Here is a 27,766-nt window from a genome sequence, read left to right as displayed (position 1 = left end):
TATGTTCTCCAAGAAACATCTACCAAGATTGCATTTTTAAATCAAGACTAAGTTTGTGTGCATGTGTGTACTAATATTCTTGTCTCTTAATTCCTAGCGGATGGTTTAATTTCTTTAAATGTATAGATTACCAACCAATAATATAAAGAATAACTAATCTATTTATATTTTATTTAAATAAGATGAAAAATCAAGCATGATTTTACTTAACTTCACCCACTCATTCTATTCTACATTTTGATAAGAAAATTTGGGATCTTATACACAGATAATATATTTTATCATTTGTTATCTTTATATTAAATTCTATAAACATATATACAATTATTTAGATGGAGCTTTTGTTTACTAGGCTTTCTTGTTCTTGTATACCAAGATTTCCCATTTGGGAGGATGTTGCTGTTACTTTTTGATTCCTGAAAGCCATTCCAAAAGGTAGTGAAATTATTCCCTTATTTCTTCTTGTGGTTGAATTTTACAGCTGCTTTGCAATTTGATTAGTGAAGATTCCTTTGGTATCTTGTAGATAACTAAATCTAAGTTGAATTTTAGAACTGTAGTGATGTTGCATATATGTGTGCATTTTTCTGAATGTTTCAATGGAAAATAAGGTGACAATTCAGATTCCACTAATAACTGAAAGTCTGTATTTTCAGATGGAATAGCTTAAAATATCTTGAAAGAGTTATCATAAAAATGTTTTGGAAAAAACCCAAAAAAACAAAAAGCAAAATTTCAACTACAACACAAATAGTGATTATATTCTCACTACTTACTCTTACTTCAAATAGCACAACTGTTTTTGATCATATTGGTTTAAGATGAAATCTACCTATTAGAAATAGTCTATGGCCCATTTTTCTTCCTTAAATATTAAGCAGTTTAAAGAAAATATCTTTACTTACATAAAAGTTACTCCTGAAAAACAATAAATATGACCATGTTTTGAAATATCTTTCTGATACATTTGAAGTAACATGATGAAGAAATAAGAGAGTAATATTACTAAAAGGCCAACATTTTCAATATGAATTTGGAGCGATATGTAACAAATCTGAACTATGTTGATCATATTGTCAGGTCTCTGGAACACAGTTAATAAATAACAAAGCAAAATCTAGTAGAAAGATAAACAGCCCCAAGGAATAGCTACATGATCATTAAAACATGAGCAACATTTCCCTAGACTGTAACTTAATGTTTCTTTCAAGTATATGACTCCATGTCCTGATTTTTTTCTTTTTCAGTAGGCAGAGTTGATGCTGTGCACTGGTTTAGTTCTTTTGGAATTTTACTATAAGGATGAGGACAGGGAGAATTTCTCTGAGCAATGAATTCTTTTTCCAGGCTCTTTTAAAAATTTTTTTAAATTGGGGAATTGGGGGAGGGGAACAGACTAGTTGCTGTCCTTTTCTGTTCTTCAGTCTAATTGTGGAGGATGTCACTTCACTGCCCCATGTTGGTATTATCATTGCGGTCTTCCCAGGTGAGGCAGATCAGTCGCCGGCCTCTGGACGGCCACTCATGGAGGCTCTTGGCAGCTCACAAAAGCTCACAGCCACTGTCTGCCGGCCAGCCCCACTGCAGCCTACGCTGTTGCCGGTGACTCACGGCAGCCCAGCTCCAGGTCGAGCTCCTGTTCACCATCTTACCTGTGGAGGGCGCAACATCACTGGCGCTCATGTGGGATCGGAACTGGGGCACTACTGCTCAGAGCTGGCATCCCAAGCCAACTCTTAACCAACACGCCACTTGGCCGGCCTGCCAGGCTCTTTTAAATGAAGACTATTGACCATGCCTGACAAAGGACCCATATACTTTTGGGGCAAGTTGGGGAAGGTCTAGAAAATTAACCAGTATCACTGAGACAAGATAAATTATTTTTCCATGAGTGATTAGGTTGTATATTATTTTCCTCATTCACAACCAGTATTTCAGATATATATGTGTGTGTATATATATATATATATATATATATATATACATACAGAGAGAGAGAGAGAGAGAGAGAGAGACCTTGGATTGCGAGTAACTTGGTTTGCAAGTGTTCCACAAGACAAGCAAACATTTTTAATACATTTTAACTTGGTAAACGAGCACTGTCTTGCAATACGAGTAGTTTGTTTCTGGAACGAATTATGCTCGCAAACCAAGGTATTATTATTAGAGTGTGTGTGTGTGCATAGTATGTGTGTGTGTGTGTGTGTGTGTATGGTATAGTATATATATGTATATAGTATAGTATATATATTATACTATACACACACACGCACGCACATATAGATGTACTATACCATGTATATATACTATATTATATAAATACAGAGGGTGCCAAAAAAATGTATACACATTTTAAGAAAGGAAAAAACTATTAAATTATAATGCTCAACACATACAGATAACAAAAGATGAATACAAGTCACGTTTGGTTTCTGCAATTACAAGAGGTGCTCAAAGTGGTTACCATTAGCGTCCACACACTTCTGAATACAGCAAACTACTGCTTGAGCAATGTTGACCAAAGTTTCCACTTGTATACTTTTTTTGGCACTTCTGGTGTGTGTGTGTGTGTGTGTGTGTGTGTGTGTGTGTGTGTGTGCATGTGTGCATGTGTGTGTGTGTGCGCGCGTGCATGTGTGTGTGTGTGTGTATATAAAATGTTAGTTGTGAATGAGGAAAATATATATATAAATATATATATATAAAATGAAGATTCTAGTTTGGGCAAATTGGTAAAATAGGTATTATCCAGAATGAGAAATTATACCAGCATCAGCAGTTTAAATAAAATCCAGAGAAATTCCGGCTTTTCAGTGTTCTTACATATGCTACCAGTTGTCTATGCCTCTGACATCCTTACAGTTGGATGGTTTTCCACTCATATTCAGTATAAAAGACTACCTCATCACACCCTTTATTTAAAATTTAAAAATCACCTTGTTTGTATGCAGTACACTGAGCTATGAACAGAAAACTATAAGAGAACTGAGTGTACGAGAACCAATTAAATTTTCCATAGGGTTCCTACAGCTAATTTTCATTAAAGAGAGTAAGAGCTAAACACTAGTTCCTTCTGTAGAGAAGAAAGCAGGTTGTATTGAAAGGCCAAGAATCTATTTTAATTAAAACACTAGCAATAATGCCACTTAAATCCTCATTTTCTTATGAAATAGAAGAGGAATACAAGTACACACATACACACAGCTTTCCAAACTTTGTGGCTTGTCATCACTATCAGTAAACAGTTCATCTCTCTCAAACCTCAATGCTATGCGTTTCCAAAATGAATTTGTTGCAATTAAATGGATATAACAATGAGAAATAGCCTGTCTACTCTATGTATATAGATTTCAGTGTATGACAGGTAGCAGAGTCCAGGTTTTGGAGACAGATTACAAAGTATCACAGTCAATCCAGGTCTAGAGGAGAAACACAAAGCCATATGCATTGCATTAAACAAAACAAAACAAAACAAAACAAAACAAAACAAAAACAAAACAAAAACAAACCTTGTTTGTACTAGGCTTAAAAAAAACAAAATATAATAGGAACTAAAATTGTGGTTTTATGTCACTTTGAGAAATTAAGAAAAAAAAAAAGAATGATAAAAGGTAGTTATAAGATTATGGATTTCAATATGTTTACCAGAGTCAAATTTTAGGAAGCTTATTACATTGTAAGTACTTAGAAATTCTGTGAATACACATATTTTCTGAGGAATGCGTATCATTCCTCAGGTGGTGGTTCCCTTGTTTCATTCCCATATTATAGAGCTTCTCTTTTTCACTTGCCCCAATGTTTAGGTTAGATGAAATGACGACAAAAATCAGTAACAAGTAACAAACAGTGAGTAGCTTTGTTTATATTGCATATAAAATGTCAGGAGATAACATGAGCCAAATTACGTCCTAAAACATTTGGAAATTTAATGTAAAACACCCCTGGAAAATCCCCTGGCTCTGCTGATCACACAAGAATCAGTGCTGATGAGGGCGCTGCGTGACTCAGGACAGATGGGAGACAAGGCTGACCTCCTTTCATCTGAAATCAGGATACCTGAAGAACTCTGTTATGTTGTTTGCATAAAAACTTATTTTCCATATTATTATTTACGATGAAACACTGTTCAAATGTAAACAATTTGCATTCTATTTTGTCCATATAGCCCCAATCCAAATCACAAACCCAAGACTTTGTCTGCTCTAGTTCCCCAGGCCACAACAGCCTGAAAATTTACCCCCCAGAAAAGAAATTTCTCTCAAAAACATAGCTTTTTACCACTTTGTTACACAAATTCTCTGATGCAAATCTGTGAACATCTTGATTCTTTGACGTCCTTCCTCATCTGACACAGTGACAAAATAAGACGTGGGTCTTGTTATCAAATCACTTGGGGTTCTTTGTTCTGGAGGTTGGCCTTTAGTCGCAGTGTGCCATGACTTTTTATGTCATAAGGTCACTCACTGGGCTCAGGCTTATGCAGACTGAATGAATTCACAGACTGTATTTATTGGTAAGTCCCACCCTCCCTCCTTCCGGTTTCCGGACCACATGTATCAATGATGACCATGTGAGACTGTATGGTCCTCAACTTTATCAAATAATAATTTAAGTTCTGGAAATATAGGTCAGGCATATAATGGGAGCTAATAAATACTTCAGCACATAGGGTCTAGTTTATGCTTCAGAATTACGTTTTTGTCACTTTTCAAAATTAAGGCATAGAATTAGCATGAATTAAGTATGGATTACAACATATTAAAATCAAAGTGTCAGATGCTTTTGAAGTTGGGGCATGGGAAAAATTCTAATAGCCATTTTGGTTAAGAAAAACGGGTACACTAATAAATTTATGGATACCACTGTCTGCAATTCTAAGTACATTACACATAAAAAGTCTAAAACCATAAACACATTAGCCAGAAACACATTTCTATTATTATTCAGGACCTTCACTATACTAACATCATTATAAGGAAACAAACAAATTATAAAGTATATTGAATCAGAGCTGTATCTTAAAACCAAAAATGCATTAGATATTACATTAAATTGGATAAGGCACCCATGTAAAAAAAGTTTTGCTAAATAACTTACTCTTTCAAACTGAAAAGGAAAATATAGTGGTCTGTCTACAGTATGTTTTTTTCAAAATTATGTAAAATAGAGTAAAATTTATGTAAGAATTACAATTTTTCATTAAAAATGCAAAGCCCTATACTACAGTCCATGTTTTTAAAAAGACATGATGCAACTAATTCTCTCAGAGAGCTGACTCTCAAAAACTAATCTCTCTCAACCTTGCATTCTCTTTCTCAGAACAATTCTCTTATCTCATTTGAGTCTCTTGGAAATTCTGTATTTGCTACTTATTACTCCCTTGAAATCTCTCTATAAATTCATCATCTCAGGAAAATTTTAGCCCCTCTCCTTTGACTATTCAACGGCATTTCATACCATTCACAACCTTCCTTCACATAAACTTGGGTTTCTTGGCTCTGAGAGGTCTCCTACTCCTCATCCTGTCCTCTACATGCTGTTCATCTTCAGGCTTTCTGCTCCTCTTTGCTATCTGAGAAACCTTAAACTTTCCCCCTGCTTTAGCTTCCACGATCATGCCAAATGTGATACAAAATCTAAGGATTCTTTGTCACTTTATCCCCTGTTACATGCCCATGAAATAAAACAGAATCTGTTTATACGTTCTTCTAGATTTACTTGTTTTCCAAATCCATCACTTTGTGAATGGAAAACAGGGCCCATTTCCCCAGATGAAGTTCGATAATCACAGGCAAATCACCATGGAGGTGGGAATGGATCCAAAGAAAGATAAACGACTTGTTTCTCACAGTGTCTTTTGCCAGGATATAGTTCATAGATAGTTCAACAACTTTGTATTAAACAATAGCAATGAGATACAGAATATCATTGCCAGGGCTCTGGGCCTTTCACGTTAATAGTCAAAATCAAAGGAAAGCAACAAAACTATTGTTAAAGATAAATCAAATGCAGGTAACTTCCTGGCTTGGGTAGCCTGTCTTCTGTGTGTTCGTGTGTCTCTTTCCTGTGTTTGCTGTTTATATTAAAAATGTATCAGCATATGTTTTCAACATATTTATATAAGTTTCATTGTACTATAAAGGGTCAACAAGGCAAAAATCAGTAAGTTTATATAAAAATTCTATTTCACATAAAAGTAAGGTTTGTAAATAATCATTTAGATGACAGTTAATGTTAGCTGTTAAATACTAATGTTAGTAAATTGTTAATATTTAACAATGCTCAGATACTTAAAACTGACAATTACAAATGCCGTTATCTGAAAAGAAAGTGTTAACTGAGGGTAAAAATGTACAGAAAGAACACTGGCTGGGCTTCTCTGATTATTCAAATCAAAGTAAAGATAAGATAGTTTATTAGAGGATTATGAAATTTAATCACTGGAGACATGTTAGAATTTTTACTGAAAAATTTGTAAGAAATTATAATTTGTACAGGAGGCTATTGTGTCTAGGGAATATCTCTTTCTTGAGCTTTAATTTTTCTCAGTAAAATCTCTTATTAATATGTTTATCAACCAAAGTTATGGCAAGAATTAAATTTCTACAATAGATAAAGCTGCAGGAACAAGATGATTTTTAATTGGATTATTCCTATCTCTGGTAAGTTTTCTTCAAAATAATTTTGAAATACTGCATTCACCCCAAGGATAAAACATTCAAGCAGAAATGGCAAGATAAATACATGAGAGAAAAGGGGAAGAACTGTTATTAGAGTCAATAAATTGTCTGGCTTATTTGTTTTCCATTATGTGTAAGGTGTTTCAAAGAATTATAAAAACGAGATGAAATCAAGATGAGTGTTCTCACAACAAATTACTTTTTTTTTAAAAGATTTTATTGGGGAATTGGGGGAGGAGAAGAGCATTGGGAAATCAGGGAATGCCAAGAGCCGGCTTGACAGCCAGGGCCCCTGGATGATCAGGCCAGGAACCCACCGAACGGTCCCTGAGCAGGGTTGATTGGCACGAAGAAATGAGAAAAGAAAGAATGACATACACACCAAAGTTGGGATTAGGAGGTTCACTGACTGCTGATGGCAGCCAATGACAAATTTTATTAAAAGGCATAGTGCTTATATAGAAAGCAAGTTCCTCTTTTACCAGGAATAAATCTTATCTAAGCATAGGGGTTCTGGTGGGGGTTTTTGGGGAAGGAGGAACCAATGTTCCTGACTTAGGGGTTTGGAGGTGAGATAATGTCTTGGCAACAAGTTACATGATTACATAGCATACACCAATAATATATTTTAAGTAAAGTGAAACTTAAGGCAAATAGCAACTGTCAGCAAGTCCATGATGGAAAAGTCCCCAAAGTTCATAAGTCCATGGTAGAAGGTCTCAAAGTTCATAAGTCCATAGACAGTGACATCTGAGGGTCTGGTGGTTGTGGTTTAGGAGCTTCTGCTTTTCCAGGGCACAGGAGATGAGCTGGACATTGTTGGGTTACTGATTTTAGCAGTTCCCTTTTTGCTGTTCAGCCAACAAGCAGTTTTGTAGTCTTTTTCTCAGCACACAGGACTTGGGGGTCTTTAGCCACCTGCCATTCTCCACCTGCAGTCAGCCTAGGGTCTCAGTACTCTGAGACGGCTCCCAGCAGGGGAAGGGGAACAGACAAGTTACTGTCCTTTTGTTCTTCAGTCTAGTTGTGGAGGATGTCGCTTCACTGGCCCATGTTGGTATTATCATTGCACTCTTCCCGGGTGAGGCAGTCACTCGTCAGCCATTGGACGGCCGCTCACGGTGGCTCATGGCAGCTCAGGCCGGCTGCTGGCCACTCACGCTGGCTGCCAGCCACTCACAGTAGCTCACGGCAGCCCACTGCAGCAGGAGCTGCAGCCTACCTCGTTGCTGGCGACTCACGGCAGCCCAGCTCCAAGTCATGCTGTTGTTCACCATCTTAGCTGTAGAGGGCGCAGCATCACTGGCCCTCATGTGGAATCTGAACTGGGGCCCTGCTGCTCAGAGCTGGCGTCCCAAGCCAACTCTTAACCAATTTGCCACTCGGCCGGCCCCAACAAGTGACTTTTTAATGCAGTAGTTAACTGAACTGTTTCCCTGGAGAAGGTCATAAAAATATTAACTATCAGAACTTATAGTGAAAAGTGTTGCACTGTTGCTAAAAACTAGAAAAAATAATCTTGTTTCATTTAGTTATACTAAGTTATAAGAGGAAACTAAGCGATGCCTTAAAAACTAAGTCTACTGGCAGGGCTGCACTTTCTTCACTTATTTTAAATAATTTTGCTCGTTATTCATTATCTGAGTGAGGCAACCATTACTAACCATCCTATTATGAAGAATACTATAATTCCAAGTTTAGGACCTAGAAAAATATCTTTAGGAGCGAGGTCTGCATTTACACTGATACTTCCTGTAAGCATGGAGAACATAGGTGATTGTAGCCAGTGCGATCATTAAACCTAGGAAAGGGGGGCCCTCGGGTTGGATGCTGCACTTCAGATGGCCCTTGCCTCATCTTCCCTTCATTATGCCCTAAGGGCTGGGAGTCAGGACGCCAAGGGACAAGCTCACTGTGAGGCTGGAGGCTTCCTCCTTCTAAAGCATGTGTCTGATGCCTGAGACCCCGGAATTCCCTGCCCAAATGAGGTCAAGCCCATGTCCAAAGCCTGTACCAGACCCTTCTCCAGGCTCACCGTCCCCAGTTTAGACCACATCTTCAGTGCGATCATCCCTAGGTTATAATGAATGGCCAAGAAAAATAATATGTATGAGAAAATTGAGCTGTTTTCTCAGGGTGTACAGATGGGGGAGGACAGAGAAAGATGTTGAACCAAGGACCAGCTTCTCCCTGGTGGCTCCATCTGCACCTTTGCTCATGTTGTTCTTCCCATGTGTGTTCTCCCTATTCACCTAATGAAGCAAACCAGTCAAGGTTAGCTTCCTATGCATACCCCTGATTTCTCTTACAATTTATACATGTCCCCTCTTGGCACTTATAATATGACATTATGGCTGTTTGCTTATCTATTTCCCCTTTGAGATCCTGAGTGCTGATAACATATTTTACTCATTTTTTGTATTTCTAGTGCCTTCCCCAGTGCATCTACCAAATTATCATGTGATGGGTGTTAGCGAATTCTTTTGAACTAAATAATAATCACATACTATCTATTTAAACAATCTGAGACTCTATATTAATCTGTTTAGTGGGTAAGCCATATGAATTTATTGTGTAATATCCTTGTCATTGTGAATTGCTATTCTAAATAAATCTCCTGGAGCAAGTGGAGTTTTTGTTGATATGATATTCTATTTGTTAAATTGGCATCTAAGTGCAAGAGGGAAAATGGCTAGAATTAAGATAAAATTAATAATTCTAAAATGTTTGGACTAATTGTTGAACTCGATAAGTACTCAGAAATTAGGAAGATAATTGCCAATAGAAACAAAAGCAATGATATAATGGAAGTTTATCTTTTAGGCAATTCCATGACAACTCTGTACTTGGTAGTACAATTTCATCATCTACAGTAAAAGGAAAAATCTCCATTTCTGTGTGTTTTGTGCTTTTTTGTGGCAACTGGTCTTGTATTATTCTATATAATTCTGTGTAAAACTGTCCCTGTAAAAACAGCAAGTAACTAAAAATATATGGTTTTATTGAAAAAGTGTCAAGAAGCTTAACAGTCCCTAAATATATATTTCCACCAATTACAACAATTTGAAGTTTCTGGCTAAACATCACTCCACTTAATATCTCCAGCGAGCACCAGCTCAAGTTCTATTCAGCCACCATTTGTTGAACATCTTTTATAACTAGCACTGTGCTATGCAGTGTCTAAGAGAAATGATAATATGCTCTAAGTCATAATTCAAATCATGAGGACTTCCTAGGAAGTGAGAGAAAACACATCTGGAAAAACAAAAAGGAGCAAGAATAAAATAAAGTACTCAGCAGGGGACCTGGAAAATTTAGGAAGAAGGGCATCAGTGCAAGCGTAAGCTTTCATGTTGGCTTCCTGCAGGCAAATGCTCGCCTGGGTCCTGAAGGGTGGGTAGGAGCTAAATAGTTAAAGGAGGGAAGGGAGCTTTGGGGAGTGAGGATTAGAGGTGAATCATGGTGATCTCTAAGAGGTAACACTATTAGAACCACGCAGATCAGAGCAAGTAGATACCTGGTTTAAGAGGATATTTTACCTCGTTAGAATCAAAAAGTAACTAATTGCTTTATTAGATCAGCTCAGAATAGTACACAGGAGATAAAAATATTGATTGGAAATAGGAAACATGTAATTTTGAAAAACAACTTGTTTATTACTAGACAAAATATTTAACCCGATAGTAAAGAAAAGCCAGGACTCTGTGACAGACCCTGCAAAGCTTGACAGGGGCTGCCTGAATGGTGGCCTGAGCCCCCTGGATATGGCTTTTCTTGGGGATGAGGGATGTGAGGAAAGCTGCTGACTTCTAGGTTGCTGATCTAAGATGTGAGGTGGACAGCGTATTATTCAGTAATATAAAAACTCTGGTGAGGGTGACTGTAGAGAGATTAATAGGAAGGAAACAAATGCTATGGGTGGAAATAGGACTTTGTGCTTCATTTGCATGAGCTTTATTGGAGTTGTACCTAGTTCTGAACATATGATTGTACTATCAGTAGAAAGGAGAATTACCCCCAAATAATCTCTATATATTGATAATCTCTAAATATATATTTGTAGCCCTAAATACTCCACTTAGTTCTAAATTCTTATTTCCACATAAATTCTTAATTGAATACTTCAAACATTTCAAACTCAACTTATAGAACAGAATGCTTTACTTGCACTCAAATGTTGGTTTCTCAGGTACCAGTAACTGTTCCATCATACACCCAGTATTTTAAGTATCTAGACGTTATTACTTTCTTCTAATTTGTTGCCAACCCCAGCTTATGACTACATCAAATTTGTTAAGTTTTCATGATTCAAGTTTTAATCTATCTACCTCTAAAGTATATTACGAATATCTCTACCTTCCTATGTCTATAGCTACCACATTTGTTGATCATATCATCTCTCATTTGAACTTCTGCAGCCACCTTACAAGGGGTTCCCTTGCTTCTACCCTTGAGACCTCTAATCCTCCCCTAAACATCATCTTAAACCATGAAGCAGATCCTATCCCTTCCCTACTTAACCCTTAAAACCATTGCACTTGGAATAAAAATTCAGATGACTTCAAAGGACTTTCTGATCCTTCTTGCCCTTTGCTGATCACTATGCTCCTGCCACATGTTTCTTTCCTGAGTTCTTCTGTCATTCACTCACACCACTTTTCACATGGCTAACACCTTTTAGTTCTTCAATTCTCAGTTTAAATACCCATTCCTCAACAGGCTTTCCCATGTGTAGATTAGCTGCATTCTGCTTACACACACCCTTATTTCTCCATTCCTCGTCATTTCTTTCATAGCATTTCCATAATTTATAAAGGTTTTTTTTCAGTTGATAGCTTTTATGTCTGTTTCTCTTATTCTGTGAGAGCAGCCGCCATGTCTGCCTGGTTCACCATTGCATTTCTATCACCTAGAATAGTTCCTGGTTGCTAGTAGATACTCAAGTAATAGTTCTTAACAAGTACATGGATTTTGGTAGATTTACTAACATATAGCACTCTGGAAAAATATTTTAATGTAAATTGTATTGATATTTTCCTCTTAAAATTTTATTGAGACAAAATACTCACATACCCAGAAACAAAGCAATTTTAGACATCAACATGGAGATTCCTAAAAAATTTTGAAATGCAACTACCACATGATCCAGCAATCCTACTTCTATGTACATAATCTGAAGGAAATGAAATCAGAAGCTCAAAAGGATATCTGTACCCCTCGCCCTGTTCATTGCAGCATGATTCACAATCGCCAAGATATAGAAACAACCTAAGTGTCCATCGACAGATAAGTGGATGAAGAAAATTACACACACACACACACACACACACACACACACACACAGAGGAATATTACTCGTTCATAAGAAAGAAGGAAATCTTGTCATTTGCAACAACACGATGAACATGGAAGACATTATGCTGAGTGAAATAAGCCAGACACAGAAAGACAAATACTGTTTGATATCACTTATATGTGGAATCTAAAAAAGTTGAACTTACAGAACCAGAAAATAGAACCTTGGTTGCCAAGGGCCGGAGGGTTGAGAAAATGAGGGAATGCTGGTCAAAGGGTATAAACTTTCAGTTATAAGATGAGTAAGCTCTGGGAATCTAGTGTACAGCATGGTGATTATAGTTAATAATACTGCATTGTTTACTTAAAATTTTCTAAGAAGTAGATCTTAAAAGTATTTTCACCACACACACACAAAGGTAACTATGTGAGGTGATGGACACGTTAATTAACTTGATTATACTGATCATTTCACAGTGCATACATACGAAGTCGGACAATTAAGTTCCCAAACTTGTTGCAACGATGTTGCTAACATTTTTTTTATATCAGAGGGCTTATTCATTATGAATTTGTACCAACTGGACAAACAGTTAACCAAGTTTACTATTTGGAAGTGCTGAAAAGGCTGCATGAAAAAGTTAGACAACCTGAACTTTTCGCCAACAATTCATGGCTCTTGCATCATGACAATGCACCAGCTCACATGGCACTATCTATGAGGGAGTTTTTAGCCAGTCAACAAATAACTGTATTGGAACACCTTCACTACCCACCTGATCTGGCCCCCAATGACTTCTTTCTTTACCCAATGATAAAGAAAATATTGAAAGGAAGACATTTTGATGACATTTACGACATCAAGGGTAATACAATGACAGCTCTGATGGCCATTCCAGTAAAAGAGTTCTACAATTGCTTTGAAGGGTAGACTAGGCACAAGTGTCATTGCATAGCTTCCCAAGGGGAATATTTTGAAAGTGACCGTAGTGATATTCAGCAATGAGGCATGTAGCACTTTTTTTAAGATCAATTTGTGAACTTAATTGTCTGACCTCGTATATCATCATGTTGTAAATCCTAAATACATACAATTTTTATTTGTCAATTATACCTCAATAAAGCTGGAAAAAAATGGTAAAAGTGATTATAATTCAGTATATCACTATTCCATAGTCCTCAGTAATCTTTGCTGTACCAATCAAGAGCATAAAAAGGCTATCCAAAATATCCGTCTTTAGGATAGTGAAAGGCATTTGCTATTTTCAAATTGGTTTGATTCTTATGATGGTATTTGAAGAAGAGAACCTCTTAAAATGTCATTTTCATCTATTAATTTCACATTTTACCTCATAATTTAAAGGTGAGTTTTATTTGTGAGGTATCTATCAAAAATATGTCTATAAATAACCTTTGCTCATTTTTGAAATGAGGGAATTAGATGTGAAAGCATATTGCAAGTTTCTGCAATTTCATGAAAATAATAGTCAAATTTTCTGAGAAAAGAAAAAGCTACTCTAGACATGCTTGTTTTTCAGTTTGGTTTTGGTTAAATTTAGCAAAACAAGAAATTGAATCAACTAGGTTGTGATGTAAACCCAGCTAATTTAATATTTTAACAATGTCCTAGGTATTGTCACGTACATGTAAACAAAACTTGTGCCTAAATACTTACAATGAAATGGATATTTGAAATGACCTGATCAAATAAGAGATAACTCAGATCTTAGTAAGATTCTCCTCTTGGCTAGAGTTTTCAGGTGATTGAAACAGAAAAAAAAAATAATTTAAGCCCAAATAGCCCCAAGATTGCATTTGCTTGCTTTGTTTTGGTGTAGACTCGGTCTATATTTGACCATTATTATAAGACCCAAGAAGCTGTCCTTAAAAATAAAATGGAAATTCAATCCAACCAGTGTTATCTCTATAATTTAATCTCTTGGAGAAAGAGTGCTAGCAAAAACACCATGTTAATAGTAATTTGAAAACAAACCATGCTAGATGAGGTATGAAATGGAATAAATCTTAACATTTACACGTTTATTTTTCTTTGTCCTGAACATCGGAGTGAACAACTGTATTTATCTGAGTATTTCTAATGACAGAATTATATTATTGAAAAACACACAGTTTGGATTTTAATCTTTCTGTTTCAAAGCAGCTCCTCATTGTGGCGCCAACCTCACCGTGATTTTTCTACTTGCTATGAGTAAAACATTTCAGGACCCTAATAGATAGGAAACAGTTAACGGATTTATAGTCCTTTGTATTCCCTATTAACAAGAATGTGTGAACCATAGTCAGCTGATATTCCTGACTCTCTCCTGACAGTGGCAAATCCAGTGGTCCACATAGCCTTATGTCCCAAGTTGTTGCTGTTTTGATATGTTGAGGCAAAGTGGGGAGAGGATGGATGTGCTACTCTATTTCTATAACTTGTCCACAGTCTAAGCACACAGAGGTGAAACAAGTGGTAAAATTTATACATTGCTATACTGTTGTTTATTGTAAGGCCCTAAGTAATTTCTCCAACAGAGAAATAGATATTTTCCCAAATAGGTTTAGATAGAGTAATCATGGGATTCCTGAACTAAAAATTCAAAGCCAGGAGATACATACATAATATTCAACATTTCTCAGTGCAAACTTATACAGATTTTACATAAAAAAATGCCTGTAATTAAAAAAAATATTCTCTTTTCCTATAAAAAGGGAAACATTCTATGGCAGAATAGGAGATTAAGGCTTTCCCCTAAATTTTCCATAAAAATCCCAAACTATAAAGTCAAGTCTGGGCTATGATATCAACTGGATCTGTATTAACCCTGGAATTAATTTTATCATATTTAGGAACCATCATAAATATAAATATTAAAAAATATATGTTTCTAACTTATTTTGTGTATCATGAGATACTATAGATGGAGAGAAGAGGCACTTTTAAAGGCCAGACATTTTTTGACTTCCCATGATTCAAATGACTTATCATTACAGAATTTTTAACAGCAAAGACAGTTCACAAAAAGGTTAAATTTATAAGACTAGATGCAGTTTACCAAATGGGATTGGCAAAAGCATCTCATAATCCAAAGTACGAAAAGAAGATGAGGTTTAAAGGTACTGGAGGACTTGTGCATTAAATCATCATGTCTCTCATGAACCTAATGAGCTTATATTGTAGGTATTCTTTGATTCACTCCAGCAATCCAAAGTGCTTAAGCATTCAGCTAAGCAGTTTTATTTAAAATTACTTGGATTTTATATGCGCTGAATGGTCATGGTTTTTGTTTTTATTAGTTTTGAATTAACAAAGATGATCTTCTTAGATATACTGGAGATAGCACTCTATTAAAAAGTTACTTTTTAATAAGAAATTCCACATTTCTCTCAAATAAACTGCAGATTCTTAGTAGGTAAAAGTAATGTTCAGAGTCTCATCAACTTTACCCAAGATAGGTCATTACATAATCCATCCTTCCTATGGCTGTACTATCTTCACCTCCTTCCTCTTTACCCACAGACTTTTTATATACAGCAAGTCCTCAAAAATTGTTGTTTCATTCAATGTCATTTCGTTGCAACATTGATGAGATGCTGTAGGAACTTAGCTCTTGTTTCCATCAATTAACCTGTGGTAGAATTGGTTTTGTAACACATCATTTTGCCAAAGTTCCAAGCACCTACTGACAACATTATGTGAGGACTTGCTGTATGCTTCTATAGTCCCATTGGCACCTGAATAACCGTGATTTGTTTGATGCACACCCATCCTTCTGAGATCCACAGCCATGAGGGTGTTTGAAACTGCGTAATCCTATAAAGGTCCAAACTTGGCCAACCCGTCATAGAGGACACTTAACATTTATAGTTTTGCCATGAGGAAGAAAGGTAAACCTGTGAACTTCAGCCATGTTTCAGCACATTGTAAGGATGAATTCTAAAATGTTAGCCACTGAACATGGCTCAGAAAGTATTGTTGCCTTCATCGGGGTTTTCAGATAGTGAATGACCATTTTGTCTCAGATGCTAAAGATATTTTTATTCATCTATTGAGGGTTATACAAGGTAACTGCTAAAGTCTCTTGAAGTCTAAGAATGTATTCCATAACGTTTAGTCCTTTGATTCTTGGACAAAACAATCATTACCCTTACATCAACAAAATGTCATTTGGCAAATATGGGTAGTTGGATAGTTTTGGGGATGTATATTTCGGCTGCAGTATGTAAGGGCACACCTTGGGTAAAGTCCTATGATGCAAAGTCACCAGATATGTATAATAGGAGTGGGTAAGCCATGAACCAAAAAGAAAGCACTAAAAATCTTTATTCTAGATGCTGTACCTTAAGCAAAAATCTTATCTCCCAAGCTCTTGATCAACCCATCTACAAAATGAAGGGATTGGGCATTATTTTATTTTTCAAATATTTTTTGAGTGTTCACTGTATTTCAAGCCCTGAAGTTACAATATGTAAAGATATATCTTCAAAGTACTTACAGTCAAGTTGCCTGTGCTGTAATAGAGCCCAGTGGAGGATGGCATACAGGGAATCCTTCCTGGAGGAGGTGAACTCAGAGTCTGAAAAAAATAGGGACTGAGTCAGGGAGCATCCTGAGAATGTAACCATATGACTCCAAGGCCCGGCACAGCTGGAAAGTATTGGTGGCTGGATGTGTGTGTGATGGGACTGGAGACATGCAGAGAAATGATGAAGAGTCCCTTGGAATAGTCAACCCCCCTGAAATTTTGCTGCTCAACTGATTTTTTTAAAATGTATTCGTGTTTCTCTTTTCCACTTCATTGTTATTTCTTAAGGATAGAGTCTACATTTCAATGTTGTTCTGAGTTTTTCTTCTTTTCCACTGTAGCTCTCTAAACCCCCACCCTTCTTATAAGTGACTGCTCATAGAGACTCTCAATAAACAGGCCAATAAATGACCACGATTCTCCTTGTCCCCTAGGTAAGGAGACAAAGTTAAAGCACAAGCCTCCAGGACACGAAGCGCCCACTGGCCTTTCACATAAACAAGTCCTGGCCTTTTGCCTCTACTTCATTCTGCAAAGCGTCTGTAGCTTCCCTGTACCTTCTCCCAACTTCCATACCTCAAATTGGTCTAATGGAGAACTGTTATCATGCTTAAGGGACATCCATGTGAACTTTAAATATGAAAAACACTATTTAACATCCCCTCAGCCTCCCTGGAGGTAGAATTGGTGCTCAAAGCAGCAATGAGGTGCTGAAATTTGGTGGTCTGAAAAGCGAATAAAAATGAAATCGAAGCTAGCTGCTAAGTCTGTTTTATCAGGCAGTTGTGTCTTGGGGCTTTTTCTGAGAGCTCTTTACAGCTGCTTTATGTGGCTGCCTTGTTTCCAGACAGAAATATTCGTGTGTTTCCTCAGAGCTTACCAGGCGGCTGGCGCTAACTGCAGAAAAGCCATCCATGTCGAGCAGCAGCTACGGTAGACTAGTGCGTGAGGCACAAGGTCTGCTATCCAGTATTTCTGTGTCAAGGGCACTAATTAATGAATAGTCTTTAAATGGGCACTTGACAAAACAATCACAGGAACTTATTCATTTCAGAGCCAGGAAACATGAATATCAGTTAAAAATCGAGTTTACATCTAGCACAAAAAGTAGCAAATTTTCCGAGTAAAAATGGAATCTTTCACCAACCCTGCTAAGGGCTGTGTACTTGTCCTTTTTCATTTCATTTCAATTTATCCTGATGGGTTAAATGTGTGGTCAGGTCCAAAGTCTGAATCAGGTGAACTAATTTCTTTTTAGTGGGGGAAAAAGAGAAAAGAGTTATTTGTCCCCTAACTAGAATATAGTGCTTTGGCACGAGAAAGAAGTAAAATAAATGGGCCATATATGTAACTCTCTTAAGAAACAGTTACATAATTTGACCTAGGGGGGAAATGGTCACATATGAGATGGTTGCTTTTGAAAAAAAAATGACAATGAGATCCCTCTTTACTGGACACTTTTAAGTAAAATATGCTTCAAGTCTACAGAAAGTTTATAATAGCATTTATAATGAAAAATTCATTCAAAATACAGGTTTATCACATTGAGAAATGTGATAATATTTTTGCACTTCATCAATAAATTGTCACATTGCATGCATTTGACTTCATGCAAGACAATTCTCTCATTATTAATAGAGGAGGAAATTACAGGGTATCTTTTATTTGTGAGTCACTAGATATTGGTTTGAGCTTCCTCTGTCCTCAGTATAGCAGCATTGAGAGGCACTATAGCATATGGATTGTAGCATAAACTTTGGAGTCACACAGAGTTGGGTTCAAATCTTGGCTCCACTACTGTACATTACAAGTGACAGAAAACACAGTTTCAACTAGCTGAAGCAATATAAGGGAATTTGTTTGTTCACATAGTTGATAATGCCCAGCATAAATGACACTTTGGACCCTTTGACCAACATCGCCCTATTTTCGCCATCCCCCGCCCCCTACCTAGCCCCTGACAATCTTTCCACTTTCTGATTCTATGAGTTTGACTTTTAGATTCCACATATAGTGAGATCATATGATATTAGTTTTTCTCTGTGATTTATTTTACTTAGCATAATGCCCTCCAGGTTCATTCATGTTGTCACAGAATTTCCTTCTTTTAGAAGGCTGAATAGTATTTCAGTGCGTGTGTGTGTGCGCGCGCACGCGCGCGCGCCATATTTTCAGTTACAGTTATGCAAGCTGAGTAAGTACAGGTCTAATGTTTAGTATGGTGAGCACAGTTAACAATACTGTGCTGTACACTTAAACTTTGCTGAGAGTAGATCTTAAATGTTCTCACCACAAAAAAAAAAAGGTAAATGTGTGAGATGATGGATATGTTAATTAGCTTATTGTAGAAATCATTTCATGATGTATATGTATGTCAAAACATCACTTTAAATATATAGTTTTATGTGTCGATTATACCTCAATAAAACTAGAAAAAAAAAAGAATTTCAGGGAAACCTGGATTCACTTAGATCTGAATTTAGGAAGCAAATAGTGCTATCAGGCGTGAATTTCTCTCCACCTCTTGGCATGGTTTCTTTTATTCCATGCTATGACTTTATTTATTTGGTGGAAATACAGCTCCATATTTTCTCAGGTTACATTCCAGCCAAAAAGACCACAAACTTGTAGAGCTTGAAAAACACATGACCTGAAAAACGAGGGCTATTATTGGAGGTAGGGCGAATTGATTCTTAGTGACAAAAATGCCATTTTCCCCCTAAAATCATTTACTAACTATGTGATCTCGGGTAACTTATTAAACTCATCCAAGTCTGAATTTCAATTGTAATATAGAGATCACAATGCTGACTACTTTCCAAGGTGTCCTGAGTTTTAAATAAATTTCTGAAAATGGTTTCTAAAGCTCTTGGCACAATGCATGACAAATAAATGGGGACTAAAACTGTTGAAAAATGTTCCAGAAAGAGCTATGAGCAGGAAAATGGGGTCCTGATCTCAGCCCCTGATCAACGGGACTGATGGTTTCTCTAAAGCAGAACCACTTTTGTGACAAAAATGCATTCGAAAGTATGTGACTAAGTGCATACAATAGCTTAAGCTTGTCGAAGAAAATTACACCAGCATTTACGAAAGAGGTAGTATGTTTGGAGAGAAAGAAAAAGATATATCTATATCCTTGTTATGTGAAAAAATGCATCATTTGTTTTAATCCTTAAACCTACAGAGGTAAAAAAGAGAATTGAGGACAAAAACATAACTTCATGCATATGCATCACTTAGATACAGGAAATTGGAGAATTCCCTGTGTCTGGCAGTGATCTTCAGACTGATAGCTCAGAGTTTAAACACCAGAAGACAATAATGTGAGGGGGAGGGGGTGCATAAGGGAAGGAGGGAGGGAAAGCAGGGAGGGAAAGATGAAAGGAAGGATGGATGAAAGGATAAGACAGAGATGTGTGCATTACTGCACACTGGAAAGTAAAGAAGGAATACCTGATCTCCATGGAAACATGCTAATGACCTTACCCTGATTTCCCTGTAAGCAATATTGATTTCCAGCAACGAGAGATAATTACTCTATTTAGGGAAATGGTTGAAAGTAGAGCAGATTCCAAAAGCTCTGTTTCTAACAGTCCAGTGGTGGCCGAACTCAAAGCAGATTTGGAGACAGAGAGTAGATGGGGATGAAACATGGCAGTTCCCCCATTACTTCAGCTGTACGTGCATGGAAAAGACAGGACAAAAAGTACAACAGGGCAAGTTGATTGATTTGCTATGATAGGCTTGGCAATTGTCTTCTTTTCCATTTCTGTATCAGCGTCCCATCAGACACAATACGCATTTTTATGGAATGATAGATAGTTCATATACATGTGTGTTTTTGCCACATTTGAATTCATCAGCATGCTGTCATAATCAAGTATGGAGCAACTTGAAATTAATAATTACCAAGAATAAGTTAGCATACTATAGTGAAGATATCCTAGTGATTGTATCTTTAGGGGAAGAAGTACTAGAAAGAGTAATTAATCCACATGACAAAAACTAGTTGATAAAATCATCTAAAGTCCGAGGCCTGGCCTTGGGTTTGAAATGCTGGAGAATTACATGGCATGAAGTAACCAGCAAATACACTGCACCTCTTACTAATCTTGCCACTAAACAGGACACCCGACCACTGATGTTACATAGCCCTCAAATACACTGTTCTCTTTACATTGTCAATTACCTTTTAGAGCGATTAAAAGGAAGAAAAAAGTCTTTTATATTTACTCTTAATTTTACATTTCCTAGTGCTTTCATGCCCTTTATGTAGATCCACGTTTCCATTTGTTGTGATTTTTCTTATGCTTGAAGAACTGCTTTTAATATTTCCTGGGTTGTAAGTATGCTTGCAATGCATTCTGTCAGCTTTTGTTTTTCCAAGAAAATGTTTACTTTGCTTTTATTATTGAAGAATATACGTGCTGAGCATAGAAATCTGGGTGAGGTTTTTTAAAAGTTTCATAACACAAAGATATTGCTCTATTTTTTTTGACTTCATACTTTTTGATGAAAAGCGTGTATTTTTGTTTCTCTGTATCTCCTCTTTTTTCCTTTGTATGTTTTCAAGGTGTTTTCTTTATTTTTGGTGTTCAGAAGAAGTTTAACTGTAATGTGTCTAGGTGGTGTTTTGGTTTTTAATTTTTTTTAATTTTGTTTATTCTGCTAGGTATTTTTATGCTTCTTCAATATTTTCTTTCACTAATTTGGAAAATTCTTGGCCATTACTTCTTCCAGTATTCCTTTGTTCTGCTTTTTCTCTTGCCCTTTTTGGATTCCAATTATGTCTATGTTGGACTCTTCAGCATTGTCTGTAGCTCTCTGTGCCCCACAGGTTTCACACTTCTCCAGTTGCAGGCTTCTGTCACCTCATGCTGAGCATACGGCCTGATGCCAGAGTATTTCTCAGGGTTTCGACTGCATCCTCAGCTCCCTGTAGTTCTTGAGTGTCTGTGCCGCACAGAGGCCATTTTCTTGTTCTTCCTTCATTAACAGAGGCCGGGCTTATGGTGATGCAGCAAGAAGTGTTCAGTTCCGTTTGTTCAGCTTCTATGTTACGCAGGCCTGGGCTGAGCCCTGGACATGCGGCCTTCCAAGCATTCCTGCTTCTTCTCTAGTTGGCAGCTGAACTCTACCTGGTCCCGGGCAGGAGAGAATTTCCTGCTCCTGCGCCAGCTCAGCAGACCTCTGCTTTGTGTTGCTGCCAGATCGCGGATGAGTGATTTTCCCGTTTCTCCCCTGCAACTGACGGCTTTTACCTCTACCCTTCCCTAAAAGCAGTGGATTTTTATCTGGGTCCTGGGCTTGGGAGGGTTTGAATCCCCTCCCGAGGCCCTGTGCTTTTAGCATTTTATTTGACATTAGGGTCCAGAAAAGCAGTGATATTTTTGCCTGACTCTCAAGTGGAGGCTGATAGCTACTTGCAGACCTGCCTTGTGGGGGAGGCACTTTCCAACCTCCTGCTTTTTTGTGGGCACTGTGGAACAGGAGTTTCAAATTAGTAGGGCCTCCCCTCCTGACTCAGCTATTCTAAACTGAGTTGCTAGCCCTGGTTCGTTGGCTTAGGCGTTGCCTAGCGGTAGAGGATGGAAAGGGCGACAGGCCTGTAGTCTACCCCCACAGGATGCGTCCATGGCCGTGAATGCGCATGAACCGGGAGCAGAGGCTGTCTCAGGCCCTTGAGCAAAGACAAATAGTGGCTTACTCAACTTAACAGAATTTAAGACATGCATTTTCAAGGTCTTCAGCAATATGAATCCTTTTTCATAAGAAATGTCAAGTGGAATTGCAACAAGTGAGAGGAAAAAGCCCCAGAATTTTATTAATATTATTTAACTATGTAGGATTAAATGCCTAACCTTTACTAATTAGAAAATAAAATGACAAGGTTAGTTTTTAGTGAACACAGGCATTTAAAATTTGGAGTTATGGACAATGGTTAAATCTAATATGTACATCCAAACTTCAGTTACATACACAAGTGGGCGGTTATGGTAAAATGTTTTAAACAGTTTATCTTAAACTTTTAAGCTATCCTTCAAACAGAATTGGTAAGAAAAGATTTTTTTCCTTGAGAACTGCATAAATATAAAGAAATCTGACATAAAATCAGCATACTGATCATCTTTAATATACTAAACTATTTATTCTACATAACACAATTGATTTTCATTACATTTTATAGAATAAACATATTTAGTGACATTTCAATTAAATTTCGTGAAATCCTGAACCACCTCTAGAAATCTAGCATCCACCTGAGTCATTAGTTTACAAGTTATTCATAAAAATATTGAAATAAAATGTGTATAATTTTTAATTAGTCTGATGGGGGTAAATATATTTTTTCCCCACTTTCAGCCAGATATTTTGAATGAGGCTTAACACCTGGTTTACTCTCACATTTTCCCCTAACTAAATACATTAGTTACTATTTTCAGATATTCAATTAGGTTTTCCAAGAAATTTAGCTTCATAATACCAACTAAAATAGTTATCACTCAAGATATTGTGCATTAAATCACTTTGGTAAAAGCATACAAGCTAATTTTTTTGTACAATTTACCTAAAACTCTTTTTTGGTGAGTTGGAAGTATAACTCTCAGAATTAAATATATATATGTATTTGTGTGTGCCATGAAACCAATGTAAGGTGTGACAAGTCAAGGCCTTAAAATAATCATTTTGATAACTCAGGACATAGCCCAATGACCCAATGACAGCCTGGTCCATAAGAGATTATATTTTAGCTTTCCAAACATATTGCTGTAAATCCTCTACCAAATTCAGAACATTTTAATCTCCCCATAATATACTCTGGCTGGAGATTTAGGCACCTTTCAAATACACAGTGATTAGTATTCAAACATTTTTGTCTTTCAAAAAAAGCTTCTGGACAAATTGATTTGCAAATCAAACAAACTATCAGTTCCATCTCATTATTAAAAAGTAGCATTTTGGGACTTTCTCTGCCAGGTCCTTGGTTTTAATAAAAATGGCTTATAGTCTGTGATAGATGGAGTCCACTGGCTTGTTTACAATGCTTTCATTAGGTCCCCAGTATCTTTGGAAGACCAGCTGAATCTCATTTGCCTTCCATTTGGGATTATACATTTCGAACACCATGTAATGGCCTTGGCTATATGAGCGATAGCAGAATGATTCCAGAAGTCTTCCAACCACTACTTTCAGCTTTAATTCACTTTCATTAGTCTTTGATTGTGTTGACAAAACCCAGCTGTGAGTTTGATTATTAATGGTTCTATAAAGTCTTGGTGCTTATGACACCATCAGAGCAGAAGAAATCAGGACTGGTATCTCAAATGAACAGATTATAATTTAATGTGGTTTTACATTTCTCATAATAATGTGATGCTATTTTTAGACCAAGCAAAAAAGATGGAATTTCTGTCACAGCAAATAAAAAGGAGAAAAACTTTGTGTATGCTACCATTATTTTGTACCAGTGGGAGCTGTATGATTCAAAAGTTACTGATATAAAACTAGAATTAAACAAAAAGGATTTCCATTGGCAAATTCTAAAAAAGCCAGTATTGAACAAGTCCATATAGAAAATTCTATCACTGTTACCTTGAGGTTCATTTTTTGCTTAACTCATTGTTAGAAATGTGGAGAGATCATATTAATAGTGGTTTGATGAAGATATTTTTCTATCTGTGGTGGATAAAATTTCAGGGTAAATCATTTATAATTTTGGGGGAACTGTGATGGCTTTGTAATGTTTCACTTGGCTAGTCTGAAAACTACATTACCCAGAAATCCCATTTTTATATGTTTCCAATTAGGGTGAGCCACAAGGAGATTCTTACAAGATTTGAAAGAACTAGGAAAGGAAGCGGCCATTTTGTCACTGACCCACTTTTTTGCTGATCAACTGACTCATCTTAAAAGCATGAAACAGCATTTGGACCCGTGATTATTCTACCTTTTCTGGATTCACCTTCAGTTTTTCTGATTCCTGGGCCAAGTGTATGTTTAGCTCTGCAAAAAAAGACTGCTTCTACAGGATACCTCTTTCAAACTCAACAAGAATGGACACGAGTTTCAGTTCATCCTCATGGGATTTCAACTCATGCTTATGATGTTCCCTTCCTAATTGCCTGACGGTCGTGCCCCGCACAACATGGGCAGTGGGAGAATGAGAGGGGGTGGTGAAGGGTTAAGAAAGAAAAGTAACAGCAGCCAGTAGTTAAATGAGTGTGGGGCCAAGGGTCTCCAGCCTCGTGGACTAAGAGCCCCGAAGTGGGCCAACACACCGCTTTTATTTCTCCATCTACCCGGAAGTAGCATTGTTCTCCCCACAGTCTGTGAGTCTCATTCCTGAGAACTTGCTCAAGCCAGATTACCATGCCTGCAAGCTGCTATTACCCAGAGTCCTCCTGCTGCAATAAGACAGAGATGCTCTGCCTTCACACACCCTATACGCATATGACCCCAGGAAGATAAGATTATTATGCTGAGGACAGATCACATCAAGTCATTTCCCAAGCAGGCTGAGGGAAGGGATGTAGCTACAGCAGTAGAAGACTTTCAGTCTCTTTGGGGGCGGGTGAGGACCCATGCCCACCTCTATCAGCCCCGAGATTTCTCCTGCTGGCCCCCATGCAACTGTGCCTGTCTTAGGTTGTTTCTTCTTCGAGGAATCTTACCCGTCATTGACTAACCAGCCATCTTTTGGGGCCAAACAGGGAGATGCAAGGTGTATGGGTAGTGTCCTCAAAAGGGTCAGTTTAGGGTTAAGTGCAGGGGGACAGACAGCTGGACAGCTGTGTGGCATCACCTGACTGTGGACTTCAAGCTCCAGTATTAGATGTGGGGTCAGGCGCAGCTTTAAAAAGACTGCTTAACCAGCCCTTGTGACTGGGTAAGCCAATTACCTATAGCAAATATATCCATGTACATGTAGGTATGTATGTATATAAAATATATCTTACAGTTCTGCTTCTCTGGTAGAACTCAGAATCCTAACCAAGCACTGACCCTAGGTGAAGAACACAGAATGGGCTCTAAATTTGCTGTGGGAGGTGTAGTATTTTGTGCTGGAATAATAAGGGATGGCTGTATCCAGAAAGGAAAAAAGAGAGATGAGACTATGAGATCATGGATGGTAAAAGTATGTGAAATCAGTATACTATATTCTCCTGTTTTCATTTTTGTTTTTGCATCCTATTTGTCTCTCTCACCTTCTATGAACTCAATATATTTACTAAAAAAAGATTTTTATTGTTGAAATGTCTTTATTTATTTTTCTTGCATCCAATAAAATACTATTTCTGCAGTTAAAACCATAGCTTGATAGCCAAGGCTGTTATTACCGAGTTACATAAGTAGGGTGGCCCCCCAAAATTTGGAGAATTATAATATAATTACAATAAATACTCTAGCAACTAAGCACTAGAAGAAAATGGACCAATGTCTTCATAGCTTTGAGGAAAACAATTCTGAATTTAGATTTTTATAGATAGCCAAACTTCTAATTGAGTTAAAGTGAAAATAATGAATTTTCAGACAATGAAGTACTTAGAAAGTTTTCCTCCCACGAACTCTTTCTGAGAAAATTAATTAAGAGTGCACTCTATAAAAACAAGAAATTCAAGGAAGAATGTATGCAGAATCCAAGAAATAGGACAACTAAACCACAAGAGCAAATGGGAGAAATCTGAGGAAAGACGGTTGGGCAAGTAAGCCTGAAAAGTAACTAATCCAAAATGTATAGGGGGAGTCTTAGAATTTCAAGAAGAATATCCTTAAGAAAGTGGACTTACTGCAACACATAATATGATGAAGATGGTGAACAATCTTAGGGGTAAAACTAATTCTTATCCTCTTCATCAAGAAAAAACAAAGGTCACTACAAACTCCATAGGTGCTGAATGAGGAGAGTTGGAAAAGGAGGTCATGATCAAAACATATAATTTGAGTAATTAATTCCATGTTAGAAAACGGTATGTTTATGAGACAAGCATTGTGCTTTTGGGCTGCCTTGAATCTTTTGCACGTCCCTTGTATGCTTGGAGAGATTTTGTCTCTGAATCTGTGTACCCAAAGCAGACCCAAGAGCACTTCTCCAGCCTCCATCTCAGTCATGTACTCTTGTGTAATCCACGCTCTCCCATTCAGATACACCCTTGTAAGACTTTGATTCAAAAGTAGATGATGTAAAGAAGCAAGTACCACCTTCTAACAAGGGCTTGGCAGAGATGTCCAGTGTTCAGTGAGAAAAGAGGTAGAGGTTTAAACATCAAGTGTCCGAAATACACAGATGTGCTTTGGCGACTGTGTTTTTGGATAGTAACAGTGGATCTTCAGTGGATTGCTTCCATGATATAATTTGTCAATGTAGCTCTTTACATTGCCTCCAAACATGATTGCCTGGCACTGATATAAAGTCTGTAAATGAAGTTATTGTCTTATTAAACTACAAAAATAAGTTTTGCTATTTGACATGAAGAAAAGTCATTAGTGTAGGAATTGGTGCTAACAGTGGTTGCAGGAAACAATTTGAAGAACATGAAAATTAACAATTGGTTATCTTACATTAGTGAAAATCTCACTAGTATTTGGGCATGCAATTCTGGCAACACATAACAGTAAGAGATAAAATAGATAATTGAAAAATCAAGTGTAATTTCCTAGAATAAAGTATAGAATGAAGGCAAGGCTTCTGAGGCCGTGTAATCACTGCCTATGAACAATATAAGAAACATATGACTCTTTCTCTCCATACTGGAAAGATTAAAGAAACAGATGAAAAAAGTGTTCTAAATTACTGGCTCAAATCATAGATAAAGAACCAGACACTCTATAACTTTACTATAAAACTTTCTAAACTTGCTTTCACCATGCTGAAATAACTAAAAAAAATCATTACTAATTTGATTTTGTAAATTGCTAAATTACATATCATTTCAACTTGAAATATCATTTGGGCTGTCATGGGACAATTAGAACACTTGTTGGAAAAGAGTGACACCCTGGGAATTCGAATGGAGATGTGTAGGTGTGTTGGGATGACTCAGAGAACCCCAAATTTCAAGCCTCTTCAGCCATTTTGACAAACTACCAGCCTCTTCTTTTCTGTCTGAGGAAACTGTTCCTGCCTGACACAACTGTCAGCTGCTTCTGTCCTCTTTTCATTGTTCTCTCTGGAACCTTAGGTCACAGTTAACAAACCTACCTTGTCGTAGCTTACTCTCTTAATCAACCCTTTACAACAGGCATTTAAATCTAAGGATTTAA

The 27,766-nt window shown here is 37.1% G+C and overlaps 1 long non-coding RNA gene across 1 annotated transcript in view; it reads right to left on the bottom strand.

The window, feature by feature from the left end:
- Positions 1–8,029: 8,029 nt before the first annotated feature.
- LOC109377491 (uncharacterized) overlaps positions 8,030–27,766 on the bottom strand; it is a 58,147-nt gene continuing 38,410 nt past the window's right edge. Inside the window, exons 3-4 of the long non-coding RNA XR_002122886.1 lie at positions 16,472–16,552; positions 8,030–8,116 (exon numbers count right to left, since the gene is read on the bottom strand). This is a non-coding gene — a long non-coding RNA (uncharacterized LOC109377491). The remainder of the gene's footprint in view (positions 8,117–16,471; positions 16,553–27,766) is intronic.

This window comes from Hipposideros armiger, unplaced genomic scaffold (assembly GCF_001890085.2).
Source record: "Hipposideros armiger isolate ML-2016 unplaced genomic scaffold, ASM189008v1 scaffold_1420, whole genome shotgun sequence".
NCBI lineage: Eukaryota > Metazoa > Chordata > Mammalia > Chiroptera > Hipposideridae > Hipposideros > Hipposideros armiger.
Note: the sequence above shows the minus strand (reverse complement) of the source record. Positions and strands in the feature narration are given on the sequence as shown.